This window comes from Loxodonta africana, chromosome 4 (genome assembly GCF_030014295.1).
Source record: "Loxodonta africana isolate mLoxAfr1 chromosome 4, mLoxAfr1.hap2, whole genome shotgun sequence".
NCBI lineage: Eukaryota > Metazoa > Chordata > Mammalia > Proboscidea > Elephantidae > Loxodonta > Loxodonta africana.
The window spans coordinates 18,660,633-18,674,617 of NC_087345.1; positions in this window are offsets into that span (position 1 = coordinate 18,660,633).

Consider the following 13,985-nt stretch of genomic DNA (forward strand, 5'->3'; position numbering starts at 1 on the left):
ATGGGAAATGATGGGTATTTTTTTGGGGAAAAGAAATGCATGTTCTCTTTCCAAGAAAAAAAAAAGTTCCTGAAATAAAACACCACCCCTCAATTTTTCAACCTCTTTTTTTTTTCTTTCTGGAATATAGTATCTCCGACGATGAGTTAAATCTTCAGGGTCTGCCGGTGACATGCGGAGGCTGGCAAAGCCAGACACGGGCCAGATGGAACAGGCGAAGTGTCCTCTCTGTCCCTTTAATAGCTCCTTGGTCAGGACGACCCTTCACCATGAGCAAGGGGGAAGGAGACAAATGAGTCAATTCGTTTCTAAATGGCTCTATAACTCCAGGGTGTTATCGAGCGGAGACAAAAGACACCCCATAATTCTTGGGAGGGAAATCAGGATCTCTGGGAAACAGGCACAGACTCTGGTCTAATGGAGCCTCCAGCCGCCCCAGGATCTGTGCTCCATAAATACACAGAGAGATAGATCTCTGGGTGCCATTGACTTCCCCTTGCCATTATTGATTGCATTCTTAGATGACTGGAGACTTTTCCACCAGAACTAAGCTCTGTGTATCTTTCTTGGAAGTCTTTGCAGTGCCAAGAGTTCAGTGAGGGAGGAGGCAGTGCCTCTGTTCTCTTCTCAGAATGTCACCCCGTGACTACGTCCCTGGTGTGGGGAATTACTTAGGGCTTCCTCAAGGCCCCCCGGTTTTCCAGAAGGCGTCAAGTTTGGGAATTTTCCCAGGAAAGAAGAAAGCAGCTTCAGCTGACCATGCCTATATGTGTTTTCTTTATGCATAAGGAGCCCCTGGGTGGTGCAAACGGTTGAAGTGCTCAGCTGTTAGCTGCGAGTCTAGTCATTCTACCCCACTCAGAGTGTCTCAGAAGAAAGGCCTGGCGATCTATTTCCAAAAAATCAGCCATTTAAAACCGTCTGGAGCACAGCTCTACTCTGACACACATGGGATCCCCATGAGTTGGAATCTACTTGATAGCAACTTTTTTAAAATCCACATAAAATCAATTCTAGTTATAATTCCTTAATTATGATGCCCATAAGGGCGAGACCGACCCTTGCAGAGTGTCTCAAACTTTCAAGTGCACAGGAATCACCTGGGGATTTTGTAACAATGCAGATGCTGATTCAGTGGGCCTGGGGCAGGGTCTGGGATTCTGCCTTGCTTGTAACCTCGCTGTAATACCCATGCTGCTCGTCCGGGGACCAGACTTTGAGTGTAAACCCCACACCTTCTCAGGCTGTGCTTTTGAGGCTTCTCCATCCTTCAAAGCTGCCTTTAATTTTCTTTTTAACTCATTCATTATCTTAGTTATCTAGTGCTGCTATAACGGAAATGCCACAAGTGGATGGCTTTGGCAAACAGAAATTTATTCCTTCACAGTCTAGGAGGCTGGAGTCTGAATTCGGGGCACCAGCTCCCAGGGAAGGCTTTCTCTCTCTGTGGGTTCTAGGGGAATGTCCTCGTCATCAGTCTTTGCCTGGTCTAGGAGCTTGTCAATGCAGGGATCCTGGGTTCAAAGGGCCGCTCCACTTCCAGCACTTCTATCATGGTGGTATGAGGTCCCATTTCTCCCTGTTTGATTCTCTCTTTTATATCTCAGAAGAGATTGACTCAAGATACAACCTCATCCTATAGATTGAGTCCTGCCTCATTAACCCCATAGAGGTTAGGAATCACAACATATAGGATAATCACATCAGATCACAAAATGGTAGACAACCACATGATACTGGGAATCTTGGCCTACCCAAGTTAGATACAAATTTTTGTGGGACTCAATTCAACCCATAACATTCATCAAACATTAATTAGCATCTACTGTGTGCCAGGCCCTTTGCTGGGCTCTGGGTACAGGAGATGAATGGAACATAGCACCTGCCCTCAAATAACATACAGTTCGGCAGGGAAGACCTACGGCCAGCAAACACCACTAATGCCATATGATTAGTGCCCTGGTAGAGGACTGCAGGCCTGCTATGGGACCCCTCCTAGATAAAACCACAACCCAATCAGTTGCTGTCAAGCCTAATGACTCATGGTGACCCAGAGTGTGTCAGAGTAGAGCTGTGCTCCATAGGTTTTTTTTTTCTTTAAATAGGCTTTCTTTTTTAGAGCAGGTTTTAGGTTTACAGAGAAATTATTCAGAAAGGGCAAAGAGTACACATATGTACCTCCCGCCATGGCTTGGTTTCCCTATTTCTTTTTTTGGTAAAGCCACAGTCTCTGATCAACTTTGTTAGTAATAAAGATGACAATTTGACTCCCATCTCTATCTTCTAGGATTCTTAAATATAATTTTATTTATTTTGTTGTTGTTGTTTAGAATATACACAGCAAAATATGCACCAATTCAAGAGTTTCTGCCTGTAGCATTTAGTGACATTGATTACATTCTTTGAGTTGTATAACCATTCTCACCGTCTTTTCTGAGTTATTCCTCCTCCCATTAACATAAATTCACTGCCCTTAACGTTTCTATCTAATCTTTTGAGCTGCTGTTGTCAATTTGATTCCATATAAAAAAAACCCAGTGCCATATAGATAGTTCTTAAAAGAGCATAATGCTCAAGGCAGGTATTTTTTACTACTTAAGCTAAACTTGTTTGGTTTTAAGAAGACTTGAGGGGATATTTTTGGTTTAAGGTTTAAAGATTATCTCAGGGCAACAGTTTCAGGAATTCATCCAACCTTCATGGTTCCAGGAAGCCTGGATTTCAAGAGAATTTGAAATTCTGTTCTACATTTTTGCCCTTTTGATTAGTATTCTTCCACGGAATCTTTGATCGAAACGTTCCATAATGGTACCCCAGCATCATCCAGTTATTCTGGTCTCATGGCAGAGACAGTTGTTCATGGAGGCAGTTAACCACACATTCCATATCCTCCTCCCGTTCCTGACTCTGCCTCATCCTCTATTGTCCCAGGCAAATAGAGACCAATTATTGTGCCTTGGATGGCTGCTTTTGAGCTTTTAAGACCCCAGACACTCTGCGTTGAGCTAGGAAGTAGAACAGAGGCACTAAACATGTTATTAGGTAAATTAACTGGAATGTCCTGATGAAACCATGACCCTAAACCTCCAAATCTAGAAACCAAATCCCATGAGGTTTTTGGTTGTACATAAGCAGCCTCAGCAGCTACTTGTTATTTTTTTTTTTGTCATTCTTGTAAATATATCTATCACACAACTTCTGCCAACTCAACTTTTTACAGGTGTAAAACTTATTGACAGCAATTACAATAATCGGCTGTGCAACCCTACCCTTAATCAATGTGATATTTCTATTACCATTAACTCCCGCTGCTCTTTCCCCACCCCTCACTCCCCTTGTAACCAGTAATAAATTTTGTTCTCTATGCATTAGTCCTTTCTTGTCATTGCATGTAAGTGAGGTCATACTATATTTGTCCTTTTATGATTGACTTATTTCACTCAGTATAATGTCTTCCAGTTTCAGCCATATGTAGCATGTATCAAGACTTCAGTTCTCCTACTGACTGAACAGTATTCCATTGTATGTGTATATACCACGTTTTGTCTACCCATTCATTTATCGATGGGCATTTAGGTTGTTTCTGCCTTTTGATTGTTGAAAATAGTGCTGTAATGAATATTGGTGTCCAAGGCTCTGTTTCAATCTCTGCTTTCAAGTCTAGGAGTGGAACTGCTGGGTCATATGGTAGTTCTGACTGATGATATTGAGCTTTTCTATCGTCTCTTTCCACAGATGTAGTTTATTTGATTCCTGTGTGTTCCATCTGACAAGTTCCAAGTGTACAGAAGCCATTTATGTTGTTGAAAAAAGGCATTTGCAATGGAGAAGTCATTGGTCTTGCAAATTTCTCTCATGCGACCTCTGGCATTGTTTCTATCACCAAGGCCATATTTTCTTACTACCTATCCTTCTTCTTTGTTTCTAACTTTTGCCTTCCAATCACCAGTAATTATCAATGCATCCTAATTACATGTGTGATCAATTTCAGACTGTGGAAATTGGTAAAAATCTTCAGTTTCTTCATCTTTGGCATTAGTGCTTGGTGTGTCAATTTGAATAATAGCATTATCTGGTCTTCCATGTAGGCATATGGATATTATCCTATCACTGACAGCTTTGGACTTCAGGATAGATCTTGAAATGTTCTTTTTGACGATAAGTGCAACATCATTCCCCTTCAAATTGTCATTCCCAGCATAGCTGACCATATGACTGTCTGATTCAAATGGCTAATACCAGTCCATTGCAGCTCACTAATCCTAGGATATTGGTGTTTGTATGTTCTATTTTGTTTTTAATGATTTCCAATTTTCCTAGGTTCATACTTCCTACATTTCACGTTCCAATTATTAAGGGATGTTTGCAGCTGTTTCTTCTCATCTTGAGTTGTGCCACATCAGGAAATGAAGGTCCCGAAAGTTTGACTCCATCCACATCATTAAGGTCAACTCTACTTTGAGGAGGAAGCTCTTCCCCAGTTGTATTTTGAGTGCCTTTACGCCTGAGGGGCTCATCTTCTGGCACTATATCAGACAATGTTCCACTGCTCTTCATAAGGTTTTCACTGACCAATTCTTTTCAGAAGTAGACTGCTGGGTCCTTCTTTCTAGTCTGTGTCTTAGTCTGGAAGCTCAGCTGAAACCTGTCCACCATGGGTGACCCTGCTGGTATTTGAATACCAGTGGCATAGCTTCCAGCATCATAGCAACATGCAAGCTCCCACAGTACAAGGAACTGACAAATGTATGGAGGATGGGATACACAACAGTCAAATTGACTACATCCATGAAAAAAGATGATGGAAAAGCTCAATATCATCAGTCAGAACAAGGCCAGGGGCTAAACGTGGGACACACTATTGGTTGCACATATACAGGTTCAAACTGAAGTTGAAGAAAATTAGAACAAGTCCAGGAGAGCCAAAGTATAACCTTGAGTATACCCATCCTGAATTTAGAGACCATCTCAAGAATAGATTTGATGTGTTGAACACTAACGACTGAAGACTAGATGAGTTGTGGAATGACATCAAGGACATCAGACATGAAGAAAGCAAGAGGTCTTTAAAAAGACAGGAAGGAAAGAACAGACCAAAATGGATGTCAAAAGAGACTCTGAAACTTGCCCTTGAACATCGAGTAGCTAAAGCAAAAGGAAGAAATGATGAAGTAAAAGAACAGAAGATTTCAAAGGGTGGCTTGAGAAGACAAAGTAAAATATAATGGCATGTGCAAAGAGCTGGAGATAGAAAACCAAAGGAGAAGAACACACTCAGCATTTCTCAAGCTGAAAGAACTGAAGAAAAAATTCAATCCTCGAGTTGCAATATTGAAGAATTCTATGGGAAAAATATTAAATGATGCAGGAAGCAATAAAAGAAGATGGAAGGAATACACAGAGTCACTATACCAAAAAGAACTGGTTGACCTTCAACGATTTCAGGAGATAGCATATGATCAGGAACTGGTGGTACTGAAGGAAGAAGTCTAAGCTGCACTGAAGGCATTGGTGAAAAACAAGGCTCCAGGAATTGATAGAATACCAGCTGAGATGTTTCAACATACAGATGCAGTGCTGGAAGTCCTCACTTGTCTATGCCAAGAAATTTGGAAGACAGCTACCTGACCAACCGACTAGAAGAAATCCGTATTTATACCTTTTCCCAAGAAAGGTGATCCAATTGAATGTGGAAATTATCAAACAATATCATTAATATCACATGCAAGTAAAATTTTGCTGAAGATCATTCAAAAGTGGCTGCAGCAGTACATCGACAGGGAACTGCCAGAAATTCAAGCCGAATTCAGAAGAAGACGTAGAACCAGGGATATCATAGCTAATATCAGAAAGATGTTTACCTATGTTTTGTTGACTATGCTAAGGCAGTTAACCGTGTCGATCATAACAAATTATGGATAACATTGTGAAGAATGGGAATTCCAGACCATTTAATTGTGCTCATGAGGAACCTGTGTGTAGATGAAGAGGCAGTCGTTCAAATAGAACAAAGAGATACTGGTGGTTTAAGTTTAGGAAAGGTGTGTGTCAGGGTTATATCCTTTCACCATAGCTATTCAATCTGTATGCTGAGCAAATAATCTGAGGAACTTGACTATATGAAGAAGAATGGGGCATCAGGATTGAAGGAAGCCTCATTAACAACCTGTGATATGCAGATGACACAACCGTGCTTGCTGAAAGTGAAGAGGACTTGAAGCACTTCTGATGAAGATCAAAGACCACAGCCCTCAGTGTGGGTTTTGCCTCAACATAAAGAAAACAAAAATCCTTACAACTGGACCAATGAGTAACATCGTGATAAATGGAGAAAATGTTGAAGTTGTCAAGGATTTCATTTTACTTGGATCCACAATTAATACCCAGGGAAGCAGCAGTCACAAAATCAAATGACCTGTTGCATTGGGCAAATCTGCTGCAAAAGACCTCTTTAAAGTGTTAAAGAGTAAAGATGTTACCTTGAAGACTAAGGTGTGCCCGACCCAAGCTATGGTGTTTTCAATTGCCTCATATGCATGTGAAAGCTGGATGATGAATAAGGAAGACCGAAGAAGAATTGACACTTCTGAATTTTGGTGAAGAGTATTGAAGATATACCATGGACTGCCAAAAGAACAAGCAAATCTGCTTGGAGGAAGTAAAACCGTAATGCTTCTTAGAAGCAAGGATGGCGAGACTTTGTCTCATGTCCTTTGGACATGTTATCAGGAGGAATCAGTCCCTGGAGAAGGACATCATGCTTGGTAAGTACTGGGTCAGTGAAAAAAGAGGGAGACTCTCAACAAGACGGCTTGACACAGTGGCTGCAACAATGGGCTCAAGCATTACAGCCATTGTAAGGATGTCGCAGAACCCAGCAGTGTTTTATTCTGTTGTACATGGGTTGCTATGAGTTGGAACCGACTCAACAGCGCCTAACAACAACATGGCAGTTCTATTTTTAGTTTTTTGAGGAACTACCATGTTTTCCACGAGGGCTGTACCATTATGTACTTCCATCATCAAAGGGTAAGTGTTCTAATTTTCCCATATCCTCACCAACATTTGTTGTTTTCTCTTTTTAATCTTAACCATCCTGGTGGGAGTGAAATGATATCTCATTGTGGTTTTGATTTGCATCTCTCTGATGGCTAATGACCTTGAGCATCTTGTTATGTGTTTGGTGGCTATTTGAATGTCTCTTTGGTGAAATTTCTATTCAAGTCCTTTGCCCATTTGGCTTTTTGTTAAGTTTTATATATATTTTGGCTTTTAGGCTCTTGTTGACATATGGTTTCTGAAGATACTCTCCCACTCGGTAGCCTGTCTTTCCACTTTTTTGGTAAAGTCTTTTGATGAATGAAAATTTTTAATTTTGTCTTTTGCTGTTTGTGCTTTTGTTATTATATTAGGTAATCCATTGTTAAAAGCTAGGCCTGACAACTTTGCCCCTGCTTATTCTTCTAAGAATTTTACAGTTTTTATTTGCACGTTTAGGTCCTTAATTCATTTTGAATTTTTTTGTATATAGTGGAAGGCGTGAACCCTGTTTCATTTTTCAGCATGTGGAAATCCAATTTTCCCAGCACCATTTATTGGAAGTACTCTTCTTTCTCCATTAAATGGACTTAGCACCCTTATCAAAAATCTGTTGACCATAGAGTAGCACCTAGGGTCTTAAAAGCTTGTGAGTGAACATCTAAGGTACCCCACTGGTCTCACCCCTTTGGGAGCAAGGGAGAATGAAGAAAACTAAAGACACAAAGGAAAGATTAGTCCAAAGGACTAATGGACCACAACTACCACAGCCTGGGGACAGCCTCCACCAGACTGAGTCCAGCACAATGAGATGATGCCTGGCTACCACCACTGACTGCTTTGACAGGGATCATAAAAGAAAGTCTCGGACAGAACTGGAGAAAAATGTAGAACAAAATTCTAACTTGCAAAAAAAAGGCCAGACTTACTGGCCTGACAGAGACTGGAGAAATCCCATGAGTACGGCCCTTGGATACCCTTTTAGCTCAGTGATGAAGTCACTCCTAAGGTTCACCCTTCAGCCAAAAATTAGATAGGACCCCCCACCAAAAAAAAAAAAAAAAAAAAAACAAACAAAAACGAGACTGGGGCATGCCAATCCAGGGGCAAGGACTTAAAGGCAGGAGGTGACAGGAAAGCAGGTAAGGGGCACCCAAGGTCAAGAAGGGAGAGTAGTGACATGTCATGGGGTTGTTAACGAATGTCATAAAACAATATGTGTACTAACTGTTTAATGAGAAGCTAGTTGTTCTCCAAACCTTCATCTAAAGTACAAAAAAAAAAAAAAAATCAGTTGACCATAGATGTGTGGGTTTATTTCTGGATTCTCAGTTCTATTCTATTGGCTTCTATGTCTATTGTTATACCAGTACCAGGCTATTTTGATTATTGTAGCTGTAGAATATGTTTTAAAATCAGGGAGTGTGAGTCCTTCTACTTTGTTCTTCTCTTTCTACCTTGCTTTAGCTATTTGGGGCCTCTTGCCATTCCATATAAAGTTGAGGATTGGTTTTTCTATTTCTGTAAAGAGGGCTGTTGGTATTTTGATTTAGGTTTTGTGGAATTTTTTTTTATAGATCACTTTGGGTAGTCCTGGGATCTTAACAATATTGTCTTTCAATCCTTGAACATGGAACATCTTTCTGTTCATTTAAGTCCTCTTTAATCTCTTTCAGCAGCCTTTTATAGTTTTCGTTGTATAAGTCCTTCACATCCCTGCTTAGAAGAAGAACTCGGTATCAGGATTGGTGAAAGGCTCATTAACAACCTGCGATATGCTGATGACACAACCTTGCTTGCTGAAATTAAAGAAGACTTGAAGCACTTACCGAAGAAGATCAAAGTCTACAGTCTTCAGTATGGATTTCACCTCAACATAAAGAAAACAAAAATCCTCACAACCGGACCAGTGAGCAATATCATGATACATGGAGAAAAGACTGAAGTTTTCAAGAATTTCATTTTACTTGGATCCACAATCAACACGCAGGGAAGCAGCAGTCAAGAAATCAAATGATGCATTGCATTGGGCAAATCTGCTGCAAAAGACCTCTTTAAAGTGTTGAAAAGCAAAGATGTCACTTTGAGGACTAAGGTGTGTCTACCCAAGCCATGATAGTTTCAGTCACCTCATATGCATGCAACCCACCCACCCAGTGCTGTCGAGTGGATTCCGACTTATAGTGACCCTATAGGACAGAGTAGAACTGCCCCATAGAGTTTCCAAGGAGAGTCTGGCGAATTTGAACCGCTGACCCTTTGGTTAGCAGCCGTAGCACTTAACCACTACGCCAACAGGGTTTCCATGCATGCAAAGCCTGGTCAACAAATAAGGGAGACTGAAGAAGAACTGAATTATGATGTTGGCAAAGAATATTGAATATCCCATGGACAGCCAGAAGAACAAACAAGTCTGTCTTTGAAGAAATACAGCCAGAGTGCTCCTTGGAAGCAAGGATGGTGAGACTTTGTCTCACACACTTTGGACATGTTATCAGGAGGGACCAGTCCTTGGAGAAGGACATCATGCTTGGTAAAGTAGAGGGTTAGCAAAAAAGAGGAAGACCCTGGATGAGATGGATTGACACAGTGGCTACAACAATGGGCTGAAACAAAGCAATGATTGTGAGGATGGTGCAGGACCGGGCAGTGTTTCATTCTGTTGTATATAGGGTTGCTATGAGTTGGAACTGACTTGATGGCACCTAACAACAACAAAGTTTTATTCTCTTAGATGTTATCGTAAATGGAATTTTTTCCCTAATTTCCCTTTCATATTTCTCATTGCTGGTGTCCATAGGGATTTTAAGTCTGTGACCTTTAGAAAGTTAGATTGCCAGGCCTGTCTTCTGAGACTCCTCTGGGTGGACTCAAATGGCCAGCCTTTCAGTTAGCAGTTGAGCGTGTTAACCATGCCACCCAGGGATTCTAAGAACCTTATGAAGTAGGTACTATTCTTATTATTTCTTTCTTTCTTTTTTTTTTTACAGAAGAGGAAACTGAGATACAGAGAGGTTAAATAAGTTGCCCAAGGTCACAGAACTATTGAGGGACAGGGGCAAGCTTCATAGCCAGGCAGTTCAGTCCAGTCTGTGTCCCTAACCCCTATGTATACATCCTCTTGAGAATCTTGAAATCCTTTTGCTGCAAAATGCCTTAGAGATGATCTTAACCAAACTCCCCACTTTTTTTTCCCCGAAAAATCTGAGGCCCAAAGAATAGGATTAACTCGCCTGTGGTCATGCAACCCAGTAATGGTACAACTGGAATTAGAATTGTGGTTTTCCAACGCTGAATCCAGTGCCCTTTCCATTATACCATGCCCCTACTGCTTCCTGCTGGGCTTTCTGAAAATACACACTGTCCTTTAGGGTGTTGAAGAATCATCTTTTCCACTTCCCATGGCTATGTGGGAGTCCCTGGGCGTTATAAACAGTTGATGTCCTCGGCTGCTAACAAAAAGTTTGGAGGTTCCCATCCACCCAGAGACACCTTGGAAGAAAGACCTGGCATTCTATTTCCAAAAAGTCAGCCATCAAAAACCCTGTGGAGCACAGTTCTGCTCTATGTACGTGGGGTCTCCATGACGAAGAACCAACTTGATAGCAACTGGTACTGTGTGACCATGTGAACTACTTATCCAGCACCTGGCCCTGGGTGTGGTAGTTTGTGGGCATTTTGCTCATGTTTGCAATTTCTTGTAATACCAGAAAACTTTTGGTCATGGGTAACTCAGTCCAACTTGTCACTCCTTTGATTAAGACTGTGGGGAGCCTGGAACCCGGACCATTGACGACAGCGTGGACATTGATTCCATCCATGGATGAGCCCCTACATACTTGCTGCAGGTCAGCCCTGCTAGAGAATACCGTATTCCTGGCCCTTTAAAGAAGGGTCCAAGGACTGATGGTATCAGCACCTCCTGGGAGCCCCTCAGAAATGCAGGTTCTCAGGCCTCATCCCTGATCTGCTGAGTCAGGACTTGCATTTTACTTAGATTTCCAGGTGGTTCCTGGGAACAGTCACACATGAGATGCTTCACTATCTACCTGATTCCTTACTTGTTCTGAAAAGAGAAGAGAAAGGAGCCGCTAGGTGGGGGTGTTGCCTGGGCTGAGGCCAAAATGACTTGGAATAGTGTGGACACCCAGGCGAAGGTGAGGAGTGGCTCAGCCAGCCAGGGTTGGAGCCACAAATGGAACAAATGTCTTGGACATCAAACAGCGTCCCCGCCATCAGCACCCACGTATCCCCCAAACTTCCAGGGGCTCTGGGATGTTTCCAAAAATTCAAACTGGCCGTTTAAGGATAGAGATTTCCCTTACGGAGAGTTCAAACAGGTGCCTGCTCTGTAGACATCTTCCAAGCTGGGTTAACTCACTGCCTTTGAGGTTGCTATTGTCTCTGATTTGCTGAGAAAAGACTGAGGCATAGAGGGGTCAAGGTGGCCCAGCCTGGAAGCGGGTGACTCAGAATCTTACTTCAGGACCTTGGGCTCTAGAGCTCATGCCCATTCTGCCCCCACCCTGCTCCAGAAAACTCCTCAATATCTGGTGTCTTGTTAGAATGAGTGTCCTGCTCACACACGGGGCTCCTTTGAAGGGAGTGGTCATGAAGGGCCCTAGGCTGTAAAAGTTCTGATCTTTTGTCCAAAAAACTTGCCAGTGGGCAGAGTAGGTAGGATCACTATCTCCCCTAAAGGGTCTGTTTCTGGCCTTCTGTCTAATTGGGGAATGATATTAAAGTCCCAGCTCTGCCACTAATTGGCTGTGTGCTGTTGGGCAGGTCACTCAACCTCTCTGAGCCCCAGTCTTCTCAGTTGTGAGGTGTGGGTGATAATACTTGTCTATTTTAGTTTCCTAGTGCTACTATAATAAAAAATACCACAAATGGGTGGCTTTTAAGAGCAGAAATTAATTTTCTCACAGTTCAGGAGGCTTATTGTTGTTGTTAGGTGTTGTCAAGTCAGTTCTGACTCACAGTGATCCTTTGTAAAACAGAATGAAACACTGCCCAGTCCTGTGCCATCCTCACAATTGTTGCTATGCTTGAGCCCATTGTTGCCGCCACTGTGTCAATCCATCTTGTTAAGAGTCTTCTTCTTTTTCACTGACCCTCTACTTTAGCAAGCATGATGTCCTTTTCCAGGGACTGGTCCCACCTGACAACATGTCCAAAGTATGTGAGATGTAGTCTTGCCATCCTTGTTTCTAAGGAGCATTCTGGTTGTACTTCTTCCAAGACAGATTTGTTCGTTCTTTTGGCAGTCCATGGTATATCCAATATTCTTCGCCGATACCACAATTCAAAGGTGTCAATTCTTCTTTGGTCTTCCTTATTCATTGGCCAGCTTTTGCATGCATATGAGGTGATGGAAAACACCATGGCTTGGGTCAGGCGCACCTTAGTCTTCAACGTGACGTCTTTGTTTTTTTCTTTTGCAGCAGGTTTGCCCAATACAATGCATCATTTGATTTCTTGACTGCTGCCTTCCTGGGTGTTGATTGTGGATCCAAGTAAAATGAAATCCTTGATAACTTTAATATTTTCTCCATTTTTCATGACGGCTTATTGGCCCATATGTGAGGATTTTTGTTTTCTTTATGTTGAGGTGTAATCCATACTGAAGGCTGTAGTCTTTGATCTTTATCTGTAGGTGCTTCAAGTCCTCTTTGCTTTCAGGAGGCTGGATGTCCGAATTCAGGGCATCAGCTCTAGGGGAAGGTTCTCTTGGTCTCAGTTTATAGTAGCTGCCAGCAATCCTTGGCACGTGTGTCCACCATCACAGGCCATCTACCTCCCCCATGTGTGCGTTTCTGTTAGCTGCTGTCAAGTTAGTCCCCAGCTCACGGTGACCCCATGCACAATGGAAGAAAATGCTGCCCAGTCCTGAGCCATTTGCATGATTATGGATTGGACCGTTGTGATCCATAGGGTTTTCATTGATGCTATGGCAACAGGTTTGGTTTTGGTTTTTCAATTGCTATGGGAGCAGATTGCCAGGTCTTTGTTCTGCATAGCTACCGGGTGGGTTCAAACTGCCAATCTTTCAGTTAGCAGATAAGTGCCTAACCACTGTGTCACCAGAGCTTCTAAAACTTGTTGCCTTCGAGTTGATTCCCACTCATAATGACAGAGTAGAACTGCTCTGTAGGGTTTCTAAGGAGCGGCTGGTGGATTCGAACTACTGACCTTTTGGTTAGCAGTCAGTCTGTCAACCACTATGCCACCAAAGCTTCATGTACACAATAGCCACATGCAACTGTGCCCCCATCCTCATGCTGGAGAAGTCACCATCATGGCCCTTTGCATACTGCCTCTGAGGGATTGGAGGAGTTAGAAGGGAGACGCCTGCTTTGCCAAATGGCTCTGTGAAAGCATGTGTTTGCTTTGAAGCCTGTTAATTCCTGTGAGTTGGGAGAATAATTAAATCTCATTTTATAGTGATTCAGTGTTATCTCTCACTTTGGGTTCTCTTGTAATTATTAAGCAGGATGGAAAATAAAACATCCAAATTCCATAATTAACTTTCAGATCAGAACAGCCTGGGGAGTGCTAACTCACCTCTGGGGCAAAGTTTCTTTTTCTTCTTGCTGCTGACGCCTGCCCATCCCTTGCCTCTGTCTTCCCCCAGCCCATCTAGACATAAAGCCTTTAATTTTTTTGCTCATGTGGTAATGTTGACTGAACACCGCTTAGTGATGGGTAGTTTTCTGGAGAATGAGAGGGGGAGAGAACTCCTCCTTATCCTTCCAGGCTTGACACAAACATCACCTTTGCTATCCTATTGGTTTCCTGGACCCTTTTCTCCCCACTCTCCTTGGAGTTGGTTACTTCTTCCTTGGAGCCTCTCAGACACCAAGTGAAAACTCCATATAGGGTTCCACCTAGTATTTGGTGGAAGAAGGGTTAGACGTTTGCCTGTCAGTCTACCTCATCAAGGTTGT